General features: G+C 48.3%; 3 non-coding genes across 3 annotated transcripts; all 3 read right to left on the reverse strand.

Moving 5' to 3' along the window:
• Positions 1-6,579: 6,579 nt before the first annotated feature.
• On the reverse strand, positions 6,580-6,654 carry Trnas-cga (transfer RNA serine (anticodon CGA)). Its single transcript has one exon. It is a non-coding gene; the product is annotated as a tRNA-Ser (tRNA).
• A 1,724-nt stretch (positions 6,655-8,378) lies between these two features.
• Trnas-cga (transfer RNA serine (anticodon CGA)) lies at positions 8,379-8,453 on the reverse strand. The gene has a single exon. It is a non-coding gene; the product is annotated as a tRNA-Ser (tRNA).
• A 1,425-nt stretch (positions 8,454-9,878) lies between these two features.
• On the reverse strand, positions 9,879-9,953 carry Trnas-cga (transfer RNA serine (anticodon CGA)). Its single transcript has one exon. It is a non-coding gene; the product is annotated as a tRNA-Ser (tRNA).
• Between the last annotated feature and the right edge of the window lie 464 nt (positions 9,954-10,417).

The following is a 10,417-nucleotide window of genomic DNA, read 5'->3' on the forward strand; positions in this document are numbered from 1 at the left end:
TGCTGTACTGTTTGATTAAGAGTTTTACAGACCTAGTCTTCCCTTAATCTTATATTGTTCTGACTTATTTCTCTGAGTCAATATTATTGATAAAACGTTAATTATTCTTGTAATTTTGATCCAGTGGATTTCCTTAAATTGTGCATTTTTTTATTTAACTAGTTGTGCCTAACGGGCTGGCTGCCCGTGGCAGATCAACTCCATTTGTTTCTTGTAAAATAAAAAAAATAATGTAATTTTATTCTGAGCATTTGATAACCTGTGAACTTTAATTTTGATGCTATTAATTAGCCACGTTAAATTGACTAGCTAGCCTAGTAAAGGAAATTCTGGATTAATTGGCGGTTTAAAGTACCCTTCTTTTAATTGTTGTTTCTGATCGATTGTGATAAATACGTATTTGTGTTTGACATTGAGCGGTGACTGATGCTAAACAACTTGTGTGGTTTTCTAGAAATTCCTTGGTGCGTAATTTTCTCATTTCACTTCTGCTCTGTGAAACGAGAGCTAAGCATGAGAGTAGTGGATAACAATAAGAAAAAGAGAAGTGTACACTTAGCCTCCCGTTCAGTGTCACGCCATATTTTTGTGACAGCCCTGTATTGGAGACAGGACCGTTCCAGCAGGTACCCTAAAGCGTAAAATGTCGGCACAATTTGCGCTTTCTTCGAGTTTATTAGTCACTAATCGCGTTAGAACGTCAACGCCAATGTCGGTAATCGGTTTAAGGGACGTAACGAGATGGGCGGCAGCCGCCGTAAACTGGGGAAGCTAAAAGCTTGGAGGCGCGCGAGTTACGGCATTCGATGGAGTTTTACTTCATTATGCCGACAGCGGGGCCGAAGAGTCGCCGATTACTCTCCGCGGAATTAGCTACGTGATCACACAATGTTCTCTAGCCGCTTCACTATTACGGCCTCCTGGAGCGTTAAGACCTCCCCGGTTTCGCGTTCCAACGCCGACAGAGATCTGTCGGTACCACTTATTGGGATGCACCATTGTGCAACGCCGGTCGGTTTCATCTCGAGTCGTAATGTCGTAGCCAGTCATATTAATACACTTCTCATTCGTAACGTGACGCAGCGGCATTAAGCTTCTTTTATACAGTACTAGCTGAGTACCTGGCGTTGCTCAGTTATGCATTTATTCTAACTGCATTAGACCATCTCCTCCTTTCCCTCCTCTATGTCCATGTCCTACCTCCCTCCCCCCTCCTACCCCTCCCTCTCTGTCCATATGTTCCTCCTTTCTCTCTCCATATCTCTCTCTCTCTCTCTCTCTCTCTCTCTCTCTCTCTCTCTCTCTCACTCTGAGAGAAAACCTGTCACAACATGCATCTCATTTTAGTTTACTTTTCTTACTACTGAATCTATTCGCAACACATTTGGCAGACGGTAGATTCATGTAAAGCTGGATGTACCTCCAAAATTACATCGTTGTACGAAACATAATTCAGTAGTTATGACGTCATAAACACTGATATGAGTGAAAATGAACTGCAAGGCGAAATCCGCTGCAGATAAATGTGCAGTACTAGTTTGCGTACAAATTTGTGTAAAATATCTTAAATACACTGAAGCGCTAAGGAAACTGGTAGACGCATGCGTATTTAATAACAGAAGTATGGGAACAGGCAGAATACGGCGCTGTGGTCGGCAACGCCTATATAAGGCAACAAGTGGGTGGTACAGTAGTTAGAACGGTTACTGCCGCTACAATGCCAGGTTATCAAGATTTAATTAAGTTTGAACGCGGTGTTATGGTCGGCGCACGAGCGATGAGGCACAGCACCTCGGAGGTAGCGCTGAAGTGGATTTTTCACGCACGGCCATTTCACGAGTGCACAGTGAATATCAGAAATCAGGTAAAACATCAAATCTCCGACATCGCTGTGGTCAGATAAAGATGCTGTAAGAATGGGACTAACGACGACTGAAGAGAATCGTTCAACGGGAAAAAAATGCAAGGCTTCCGCAAATTTCTGTGGATTTCACTGCTGGGCCATCAACAATGTCAGTGTGCGAACCATTCAACGAAACATCATCCATATGGGATTTCGGAGCTGAAGGCGTACTTGTGTACCCTTGAGGACTGCGCAACACAAAGCATTACACCTCGCCTACGCGGGCCAGCGCCAACATTGGACTGTTGATGACTGTAAACATGATGACTGGTCGGACGAGTCTCGTTTCAAATTGTATCGAGAGAATGAACTTGTACGGGTATGGAGAGAACCACATGAATCCATGAACCCTGTAAGTCAGCAAGGGACTGTGTAAGCTGGTGGAGGCTCTGTAACAGTGTGAGACGTGTGCAGTTGGAGTGATTTAAGAGCGCTGATACGTCTAGATACAACTCTGACAGGTGACAAGTACGTAAGCATCCTGTCTGATCACCTGAATCCATTCATGTCTGCTGTGCACTCCGACGGACTTGCACAATTCCAGCAGGACAATGCGACACCCCACGCGTCCAGAATTGCTACAGTGTGGCTCCAGGAACACTTAGCTGAGTTTAAACACTTACGCTGGCCACCGAAATCCCCAGACATGAACATTATTTACATTATTGAGCATATCTGGGATGCCTTGCAATGTACTGTTCAGAATAGATCTCCACCCCCTCGTACTCTTACTGATTTACGAACACCCCTAAACGATTCATGTTGTCCCCTCCAGCACCACTTCAGACATTAGTCGTGTCAACGCCACGTCGTGTTGTGGCGCTTCTGCCTGCTCGCAGGGGCCCTACACGATATTAGGCAGGTGTATCAACTTCCTTGGCTCTTCAGTGTATATAGTAATTTTGTGTGATATGAGCGTAATCGGGCAGAGACTTATGTAAAAAGCTCTTCCTGAAAGCCTGGATCGATTTCAATCAAATTTGGAACGTATATTACTTACCATCTGGAAATAAATACTGTGGGGATAAGAAGCACCAGCCTCCTATTGGGGTGGGGGTGATAACGTGGAGATTGAAGGGGGAGGAGAAGGTGGACAGGCAGAGAGAGTGAGGGAGAGAGGGTCACATAGCAGGGTGGAGGACATGCACAAAGAGAAGGGGGGGGGCGGGAAATAGACAGAGAAAGTGATGTGAAGGAGATGGACAGATAGAGGGGAGGTGAAGTACAGAGAAAGGAAGAAGAAGGGAGAGTGGGGAGGAAGAGATAGTCAGAGAGAGGGGCTAGAGGGATGGTTTTGGGGGAACAGACCAAACAGCGAGGCCATCGGTCTCATCGGATTAGGGAACGGAGAAAGAAGTTGGCCGTGCCCTTTCAGAAGAACCATCCCGACATTTGCCTGGAGTAATTTAGGGAAATCACGGAAAACCTAAATCAGGATGGCTCCGGAAGCGGGATTGAACCGTCGTCCTCCCGAATGCGATTCCGGTGTGCAAACCACTGCGCCACCTCGCTCGGTACAGAGTGGGGGTGGAAGAGATGATCAGGGAGAGGGGATGAAGGAGGTATACAGAGAGGGGTGGGGGAAGGGGGAGATGGAGGTGGGAACAGGAGATGGACTAACTGAAGATTGGATTAAAAACAAACCCGGGCAACGCCCGATACTCAGCTAGTATACCGTAAATTTGGAAGGAATTATGACGAACATGCACTATGTCTTGTCAATTCATCTAAAGGACCTCCACGGAAAGCTCACCTGGAACTGTCACCAGGTGACTTGTATAGATACAGCACGAGAGAGCGAGAGTATTAACTTCGGAAAAAAAACTCAAAAATTTGGGTGCGTTCCTGCGTTTTGAGCTGTAACGCACTGAGTGAACACCAGAACCTGCTATCCCTGCGAGCAGGACGCGCTCCGAGCTAGAGTCGGGGTCAGCTCATCAGGCGCGGATGTTGTGTGTTAGCCGCCCACGCTGACCACAGCAGTACAGCGCGAAGCTGCCAGCGGCGCCGCAGCTGACCGCGTGCCCAAACTAACTGCCTGTACAGCACATGTACTGTAGTTGCACCGTGGCTGCTGGCTGTCACAAATAGGGTGACCACAGTGTTTTCCGCAACCGCATCTAAACTATGGCCTGAAAGTTGATTAACCGTTGTTTGTCAAAACCCGTAACACGGTAGCTGCGGTGGGTAGAGCTGCTAATTTATATACAGACACTACGTCCGGCCGTAGCTCATATAATATAACAAGCTCAATCATACAAAATAGCTAAAAACGAACAATAACTATTTACTGACATCGGTTTATATTTACATTTAAAAATAAAACGCTATTGCGTTCATACAGGTAAGACTTAAGATCAAATAAGGCAGAAGGACTCGATAACATTCCATCAGAGTTTCTAAAATGATTGGGAGAAGTGTCAGCAAAACGGTTATTCACGTTGGTGTGTAGAATCCACGAGTCTACCGACCTACCATCTGATTTTCGGAAAAAAGTCATCCACACAATTCAGAAGACGGTAAGAGCAGACAAGTGTGAGAATTATCGCACAATCAGCTTCCCATCTCATGCAGCCTAGTTGCTGACAATAATAATGTATACAAGAATGGGAAAGAAAATTGAGGATGTGTTTGATGACGGTCTGTTTGGCTTAAGAGAAGGTAATGCACTGGATAGGCATTTCTGACGTTGCGGTTGATAAAGAAAGAAAGACTAAAGAAAAATAGACACGTTCATAGAATATATCGACCTGGAAAAAGCTTGGAGCTGCATCATTTCACTTCTGCTTCCCAGAAGTTTTTGGCGCATCAAGTTGAAATCATTGTTTAACACTAATAACATGACCTTGTGAAGTGGTGCAAGTTGTTCGAAATACTCAGGGAAATAAAGGTAAGATACAGGGAGAGACGGGTAATATACAATGTGTACAAGAGGCAAAAAGGGCATTTATGGCCAAGAGAAGTCTATTAGTGTCAAACATAGGCCTTAATTTGCGGAAGAAATTTCTGAGAAGTACGTGTGAAGCAGAGCTTTGTCTGGAAGTGAAATATGGACTGTGGGAAAAGCGGTACATTAGAGACTCGAAGCATTTGAGATGAGGTGCTACAGGCGAATATTGAAAATCAGATGGACTGATAAGGTAAGGAATGATGAGAGGGTTCTGCGCAGAACCGGAGAGGAAAGGGAAATGTGGAAAACACTGACAAGAAGAAGGGACAAGATGATAGGACACCTGTTAAAAGGTCAGGGTATGACTTCCTCGGTAGTAGAGAGAGGTATGGAGGGCAAAAACTGTAGAGGAAAACAGAAATTGAAATATATACAGAAAATAATTGAGGACGTAAGTTGCAAGTGATACAGTGAGACAAAGACGTTGGCACAAGAGAGGAATACGTGGCAAGACGCATCAATCCAGTCAGAAGATTACTTAAGTTGCGAAGAAATCCACATTATTTAAAATCACGCCCCAGTTGTCAAAAGTATTCCACTCGTAAATAAGATCCCATGTATGCTCCTGCACTGACGCACACACCTCTCTCTCTTTCCTTATGCAGTTTTTTCAATCTGGTTTCAAAGCCAATGAGTGGTATTTAAGTATTGTGGGTCAAAAACGTCGCGAACCTATAAAAAAGAGAGGGATCTGCATCTGGTTGTTCGGGAACGGAAGCCTTTCAAGAAAACGGAGAAATCATTGGCAGAACTATCACTGGAATGAGATTTTCACTCTGCAGCGGAGTGTGCGCTGATATGAAACTTCCTGGCAGATTAAAACTGTGTGCCCGACCGAGACTCGAACTCGGGACCTTTGCCTTTCGCGGGCAAGTGCTCTACCAACTGAGCTACCGAAGCACGACTCACGCCCGGTACTCACAGCTTTACTTCTGCCAGTATCCGTCTCCTATCTTCCAAACTTTACAGAAGCTCTTCTGCGGACCTTGCAGAACTAGCACTCCTGAAAGAAAGGATACTGCGGAGACATGGCTTAGCCACAGCCTGGGGGATGTTTCCAGAATGAGATTTTCACTCTGCAGCGGAGTGTGCGCTGATATGAAACTTCCTGGCAGATTAAAACTGTGTGCCCGACCGAGACTCGAACTCGGGACCTTTGCCTTTCGCGGGCAAGTGCTCTACCAACTGAGCTACCGAAGCACGACTCACGCCCGGTACTCACAGCTTTACTTCTGCCAGTATCCGTCTCCTACCTTCCAAACTTTACAGAAGCTCTTCTGCGGACCTTGCAGAACTAGCACTCCTGAAAGAAAGGATACTGCGGAGACATGGCTTAGCCACAGCCTGGGGGATGTTTCCAGAATGAGATTTTCACTCTGCAGCGGAGTGTGCGCTGATATGAAACTTCCTGGCAGATTAAAACTGTGTGCCCGACCGAGACTCGAACTCGGGACCTTTGCCTTTCGCGGGCAAGTGCTCTACCAACTGAGCTACCGAAGCACGACTCACGCCCGGTACTCACAGCTTTACTTCTGCCAGTATCCGTCTCCTACCCTCCAAACTTTACAGAAGCTCTTCTGCGGACCTTGCAGAACTAGCACTCCTGAAAGAAAGGATACTGCGGAGACATGGCTTAGCCACAGCCTGGGGGATGTTTCCAGAATGAGATTTTCACTCTGCAGCGGAGTGTGCGCTGATATGAAACTTCCTGGCAGATTAAAAGTGTGTGCCCGACCGAGACTCGAACTCGGGACCTTTGCCTTTCGCGGGCAAATGCTCTACCAACTGAGCTACCGAAGCACGACTCACGCCCGGTACTCACAGCTTTACTTCTGCCAGTATCCGTCTCCTACCTTCCAAACTTTACAGAAGCTCTTCTGCGGACCTTGCAGAACTAGCACTCCTGAAAGAAAGGATACTGCGGAGACATGGCTTAGCCACAGCCTGGGGGATGTTTCCAGAATGAGATTTTCACTCTGCAGCGGAGTGTGCGCTGATATGAAACTTCCTGGCAGATTAAAACTGTGTGCCCGACCGAGACTCGAACTCGGGACCTTTGCCTTTCGCGGGCAAGTGCTCTACCAACTGAGCTACCGAAGCACGACTCTCGCCCGGTACTCACAGCTTTACTTCTGCCAGTATCCGTCTCCTACCTTCCAAACTTTACAGAAGCTCTTCTGCGGACCTTGCAGAACTAGCACTCCTGAAAGAAAGGATACTGCGGAGACATGGCTTAGCCACAGCCTGGGGGATGTTTCCAGAATGAGATTTTCACTCTGCAGCGGAGTGTGCGCTGATATGAAACTTCCTGGCAGATTAAAACTGTGTGCCCGACCGAGACTCGAACTCGGGACCTTTGCCTTTCGCGGGCAAGTGCTCTACCAACTGAGCTACCGAAGCACGACTCACGCCCGGTACTCACAGCTTTACTTCTGCCAGTATCCGTCTCCTACCTTCCAAACTTTACAGAAGCTCTTCTGCGGACCTTGCAGAACTAGCACTCCTGAAAGAAAGGATACTGCGGAGACATGGCTTAGCCACAGCCTGGGGGATGTTTCCAGAATGAGATTTTCACTCGCAGCGGAGTGTGCGCTGATATGAAACTTCCTGGCAGATTAAAACTGTGTGCCCGACCGAGACTCGAACTCGGGACCTTTGCCTTTCGCGGGCAAGTGCTCTACCAACTGAGCTACCGAAGCACGACTCACGCCCGGTACTCACAGCTTTACTTCTGCCAGTATCCGTCTCCTACCTTCCAAACTTTACAGAAGCTCTTCTGCGGACCTTGCAGAACTAGCACTCCTGAAAGAAAGGATACTGCGGAGACATGGCTTAGCCACAGCCTGGGGGATGTTTCCAGAATGAGATTTTCACTCTGCAGCGGAGTGTGCGCTGATATGAAACTTCCTGGCAGATTAAAAGTGTGTGCCCGACCGAGACTCGAAGTCGGGACCTTTGCCTTTCGCGGGCAAATGCTCTACCAACTGAGCTACCGAAGCACGACTCACGCCCGGTACTCACAGCTTTACTTCTGCCAGTATCCGTCTCCTACCTTCCAAACTTTACAGAAGCTCTTCTGCGGACCTTGCAGAACTAGCACTCCTGAAAGAAAGGATACTGCGGAGACATGGCTTAGCCACAGCCTGGGGGATGTTTCCAGAATGAGATTTTCACTCTGCAGCGGAGTGTGCGCTGATATGAAACTTCCTGGCAGATTAAAACTGTGTGCCCGACCGAGACTCAATCTCGGGACCTTTGCCTTTCGCGGGCAAGTGCTCTACCAACTGAGCTACCGAAGCACGACCCTCGCCCGGTACTCACAGCTTTACTTCTGCCAGTATCCGTCTCCTACCTTCCAAACTTTACAGAAGCTCTTCTGCGGACCTTGCAGAACTAGCACTCCTGAAAGAAAGGATACTGGGGAGACATGGCTTAGCCACAGCCTGGGGGATGTTTCCAGAATGAGATTTTCACTCTGCAGCGCAGTGTGCGCTGATATGAAACTTCCTGGCAGATTAAAACTGTGTGCCCGACCGAGACTCGAACTCGGGACCTTTGCCTTTCGCGGGCAAATGCTCTACCAACTGAGCTACCGAAGCACGACTCACGCCCGGTACTCACAGCTTTACTTCTGCCAGTATCCGTCTCCTACCTTCCAAACTTTACAGAAGCTCTTCTGCGGACCTTGCAGAACTAGCACTCCTGAAAGAAAGGATACTGCGGAGACATGGCTTAGCCACAGCCTGGGGGATGTTTCCAGAATGAGATTTTCACTCTGCAGCGGAGTGTGCGCTGATATGAAACTTCCTGGCAGATTAAAACTGTGTGCCCGACCGAGACTCAAACTCGGGACCTTTGCCTTTCGCGGGCAAGTGCTCTACCAACTGAGCTACCGAAGCACGACTCACGCCCGGTACTCACAGCTTTACTTCTGCCAGTATCCGTCTCCTACCTTCCAAACTTTACAGAAGCTCTTCTGCGGACCTTGCAGAACTAGCACTCCTGAAAGAAAGGATACTGCGGAGACATGGCTTAGCCACAGCCTGGGGGATGTTTCCAGAATGAGATTTTCACTCTGCAGCGGAGTGTGCGCTGATATGAAACTTCCTGGCAGATTAAAACTGTGTGCCCGACCGAGACTCGAACTCGGGACCTTTGCCTTTCGCGGGCAAGTGCTCTACCAACTGAGCTACCGAAGCACGACTCACGCCCGGTACTCACAGCTTTACTTCTGCCAGTATCCGTCTCCTACCTTCCAAACTTTACAGAAGCTCTTCTGCGGACCTTGCAGAACTAGCACTCCTGAAAGAAAGGATACTGCGGAGACATGGCTTAGCCACAGCCTGGGGGATGTTTCCAGAATGAGATTTTCACTCTGCAGCGGAGTGTGCGCTGATATGAAACTTCCTGGCAGATTAAAACTGTGTGCCCGACCGAGACTCGAACTCGGGACCTTTGCCTTTCGCGGGCAAGTGCTCTACCAACTGAGCTACCGAAGCACGACTCACGCCCGGTACTCACAGCTTTACTTCTGCCAGTATCCGTCTCCTACCTTCCAAACTTTACAGAAGCTCTTCTGCGGACCTTGCAGAACTAGCACTCCTGAAAGAAAGGATACTGCGGAGACATGGCTTAGCCACAGCCTGGGGGATGTTTCCAGAATGAGATTTTCACTCTGCAGCGGAGTGTGCGCTGATATGAAACTTCCTGGCAGATTAAAACTGTGTGCCCGACCGAGACTCGAACTCGGGACCTTTGCCTTTCGCGGGCAAGTGCTCTACCAACTGAGCTACCGAAGCACGACTCTCGCCCGGTACTCACAGCTTTACTTCTGCCAGTATCCGTCTCCTACCTTCCAAACTTTACAGAAGCTCTTCTGCGGACCTTGCAGAACTAGCACTCCTGAAAGAAAGGATACTGCGGAGACATGGCTTAGCCACAGCCTGGGGGATGTTTCCAGAATGAGATTTTCACTCTGCAGCGGAGTGTGCGCTGATATGAAACTTCCTGGCAGATTAAAACTGTGTGCCCGACCGAGACTCGAACTCGGGACCTTTGCCTTTCGCGGGCAAATGCTCTACCAACTGAGCTACCGAAGCACGACTCACGCCCGGTACTCACAGCTTTACTTCTGCCAGTATCCGTCTCCTACCTTCCAAACTTTACAGAAGCTCTTCTGCGGACCTTGCAGAACTAGCACTCCTGAAAGAAAGGATACTGCGGAGACATGGCTTAGCCACAGCCTGGGGGATGTTTCCAGAATGAGATTTTCACTCTGCAGCGGAGTGTGCGCTGATATGAAACTTCCTGGCAGATTAAAACTGTGTGCCCGACCGAGACTCAAACTCGGGACCTTTGCCTTTCGCGGGCAAGTGCTCTACCAACTGAGCTACCGAAGCACGACTCACGCCCGGTACTCACAGCTTTACTTCTGCCAGTATCCGTCTCCTACCTTCCAAACTTTACAGAAGCTCTTCTGCGGACCTTGCAGAACTAGCACTCCTGAAAGAAAGGATACTGCGGAGACATGGCTTAGCCACAGCCTGGGGGATGTTTCCAGAATG

Source organism: Schistocerca gregaria, chromosome 7, assembly GCF_023897955.1.
Source record: "Schistocerca gregaria isolate iqSchGreg1 chromosome 7, iqSchGreg1.2, whole genome shotgun sequence".
NCBI classification, from domain to species: Eukaryota; Metazoa; Arthropoda; class Insecta; order Orthoptera; family Acrididae; genus Schistocerca; species Schistocerca gregaria.